Genomic DNA, 3,706 nt, shown 5'->3' with positions numbered 1-3,706 from the left:
GTCAAGGTAGATATCAGTGCCCTCCATCATCGAAGGGCCGCGGTCACTGACCTCCTTCATGTGCATAAGTAGATTTGTACTCCTACGTGCATACTCTTAAATACTGCTAATCTTGTTTGTATCAGAACAATGAATCCCGGAGCTTGTTAAACCTTGCTTCAGCTTCAGCCAGGCAAGGAGAGCTTACCACTTTACATATTCGCTCCCCCCCCCCCCCTTCCCTTACGGAGATAAAGCCTGAACCAGCACAAGATGTTAAACAAGATGCAAGAAATAGAACAGAATTGGCGTTAGGGAGATGTCAGGTTACTCAATAGAACACACCAATGAGTTTGAGCTGCGGACCAACAAACATCACATTGCCGTCCACTTGGGGCACCACTTGGTTGGAGATTACCACTGCCACCAAAACTAGAAAAAGTAAAATAACTCAAATGAGCTGAAAGAGTACCATCAAGAAGAATAAAGTAGCAAACCAAAAGTTCCTTCAACAATTTGGCTCTTATATTCTTTCTACAATCATATACGAGAAATACTAAAGGATGATGATTTCATGATTCATCAGCAGCTAATGGAAAAAAGGCTCCCCTCTACCAGAGAAATATGTCCTGTATAAGGCTGTGGCACTATCTATAACATCGATAGTTAATTGGTAGTAATCTAAGCAATTGGTGACCATCATAAACATCGCTGACATCTTATTTAAACCACACATTTCAAATCTTCAAGCGAATACATGAAAGTGGTCTATAGTACATTCTGTATATTGACAAAACTAACTATGCATGGTTGCAGTGTCTGTATCTGGAAAAGTATATTTTGCAATGTAATAGTCATGTGCTCCAATGGGTAGAACAATAGAGGTTGGGAATTCACACCTCAACTTGGTCTTCCAATCTAAAAGTCATGTGATCCTTTCTACAAGATGTGAATATCAAGGCTGGCGTGCAACCAAAAATAAGTATTAGTTCCATCAAAAAATAAATACCACCATCAATCCACTGCAAGAACTGAACAGATAGATATGAAGAGAAATTGCATACAAACCAGGGGCTCATTGTAGTCAGATGTCATGTTCAGCATTGGATCTGTGTGCAGGATTACCTTCAAGGAAAAACTGATTATTATTTGCAGACCGGAAGCAAATGGAGCTCTTCCATTAAATGGTCTAATATTATTTCTATATCTAATCATGGCGATTGAATCCATATAGCTATTACCATATTAACCAATGATTTACTTGTTAAACAGGATTTGAATACTGAAGATTCAGAAACCAATGTCATTGTTCTTGTTCACGGAGGTGGGTTTGGTGCTTGGGGCTGGTACAAGACCATGTCACTTCTTGAAGATAGTGGGTTCAAAGTCAATGCAATGATGCTGATGTACCCTCTCATGTTTCTTTTAGATCAAATATGTGCAGCCTAATGTGCAAACGGAGGTTCTTGAGATCTTGTGTTAGCAATCTTCAGAAACTCCATGATATCTCCAACTAGGACGGTTTTGAGGTAGTTCTTGTGAGGATTTCTTGGCCACAAGACTGGATTAGGATCTCTGGGATCAAATAAATGCAGCCCTGCACTATGTGAGGATCAATATAGAATGCAGTGCTTCCCTTGCTAAATTATCTGGACAATTTGCAAGCAAGTTACTTGTACATGTGTGCATTTGAATTTAGAGGTCGCATCTAAGTTACTTGCTGTAAGTAGGAGGGTGGACTGTTTGCACTGTGACGACTAAAAAAGATGTGTGCTCAATGATCTCCCAACTTCTGTTACGAAATCAAAGCTTGATTTTATGCTACGAACCATGAAGAGGCACTTAAAATGATTGTGGGATACCCAAGGTACTTCATCAATTTCTACAGTGGAGCATAAAGCCTACGGTTTTGGCTAATAACGAGTAGAAACATAGACTGTCAGACATGTTTTGATCGCAAAAAAGTACATGAAGCCAGAATCAAACGAACCTGCAGCTCGCAATCGGAGGAGCAGGGGACGCGCCCACAATCACCGAAACACGCGCCGGCGACGCCTCCCATCAACTCCTTCCGTTTGACCTCAAAGAACCATTTCGTTGGCCTCCTACCACCGCCTGCACCACCGCCAAATCGACACGGACGGCGCCGCGACTACATCCAGGCACCACTCCGAGAACCGCGTGCTGAACTTGGCCGCCTTGGCGAGCGACGAGGACGGCGCTGTTGATCTTGGATCCACGCGGAGGCTATGGGCCAAGGCCGCCGCCGCCGAGACAGTATTGGGGAAGGGGACGGCGGAGGGAGTAGGTCTACATCAGGACTTCATGCTTTCTGGAGGGGTGAGGGGTCGGCGGCGGAACCTGCCGCACGAGCATGGCGGAAGGAGGATCGAGCTCACGCTGCGATCGGCAGATCTTCGGACTGGACCACTGGACCAGTCTATTGGGCTGGGCCTGTCTAATGGGCCAAGCCTTTTTACGTTTTTTCTTCTCCGAGGTACGAAAATTCTCACAGGTATGTAACGTACCTCTCCAGTTTTGGACTGTGGTATGAATTTATGTAGGCCATTGGATGGACGGAAATTGATGGCTATAATTTATTTGGGGGTACCACAAAAGAACCCAAAAAAGAGAGTCAATACCCGCGCCTACTATCATTTGCAAAGCATGACAAAATCACTATGCATGAGGCTATCAACATAGAGGATATATATGATCTCTTTCAATTACCACTCTCTATTGAAGCTCATCAAGAACAGGGATTTGCAATTGGATTTAAATGGCATAGACAGCTCGGATCAATATGATACATTGAATTTCAGCTGGAGTGTAGCATTTTTTTCGACAAAAAAAGTATACAGAGCCCTTATTGGTAACAATGAAGTGGCTAAATCAATTCTTGATCTATGGAAGACATGCAACTTTCCGAGACAAAATATTTTTGTCTGGTTGCTCTTGAACAACAGACTCAACACTAAAGATCTCATGTGCAGAAAGAATTTTTTTGTACAGTATAAAGACTGTGTATTATGTGATACATGCCCAGAGGAAACACTTATGCACCTATTCTTTGAATTCTCCTTCAGTCAAAGTTTTTGGTGGGCTATTGGCATAGAATGGAATACAGATCTTCAGCTAATAAACATGATATATGATGCATGCCAGAGATACAAGCTGGACTTCATCATGGAAATTTTCATCTCTGGATGTTGGACTATCTGAGGAATGGCTATATTTTCAGAGACAGTGCACCCTCTATCACATCATGTATCTTCAATTTTAAATCCTTCTGTAACACCAATCTTCATAGGGCTAGACCTAGTTTGAAGGAAGGCATGACCTCCTGGCTTGATACTTTATGATTAGCTAGGCTAGGATGTTTATTACCACCATCCTCTTGTATATTTTCCGCTCATTATAATATAAAAATCAGACAAACTCTATGTTATCCCGACCCAACGCTCGAAGGATGTATCTCATCGCCGATCGGGTAAATTTCATCCTCACTTATCTATACGAAGGAATAAGAATTGTTTTGTCGTTCTTGATGTTCTCCAAATCGCCTTTCGCACAGTGGCGACAGGGCAGAGTTGGCGCGAACACCTACCTGGAGTCATGGTAGGGTTACCAAGCACTGCCGTCGTCCGCCACTACCAGCCATACGTGAAGTCGGTTCATCCAGCGAGCACCTATTTTTAGGTGTGGCCACAGCCTAGCACCACGACCA

General features: G+C 43.0%; 1 long non-coding RNA gene across 1 annotated transcript; it reads right to left on the bottom strand.

Moving 5' to 3' along the window:
- Positions 1-827: 827 nt before the first annotated feature.
- On the bottom strand, positions 828-2,293 carry LOC124680843. Its single transcript, XR_006995600.1, has 3 exons — positions 1,970-2,293; positions 1,048-1,104; positions 828-940 (listed from the first exon to the last, which is right to left on the bottom strand). It is a non-coding gene; the product is annotated as an uncharacterized LOC124680843 (long non-coding RNA).
- Between the last annotated feature and the right edge of the window lie 1,413 nt (positions 2,294-3,706).

This window comes from Lolium rigidum, unplaced genomic scaffold, assembly GCF_022539505.1.
Source record: "Lolium rigidum isolate FL_2022 unplaced genomic scaffold, APGP_CSIRO_Lrig_0.1 contig_29825_1, whole genome shotgun sequence".
NCBI classification, from domain to species: Eukaryota; Viridiplantae; Streptophyta; class Magnoliopsida; order Poales; family Poaceae; genus Lolium; species Lolium rigidum.
This window is presented reverse-complemented; position numbering and strand designations above follow the sequence as displayed.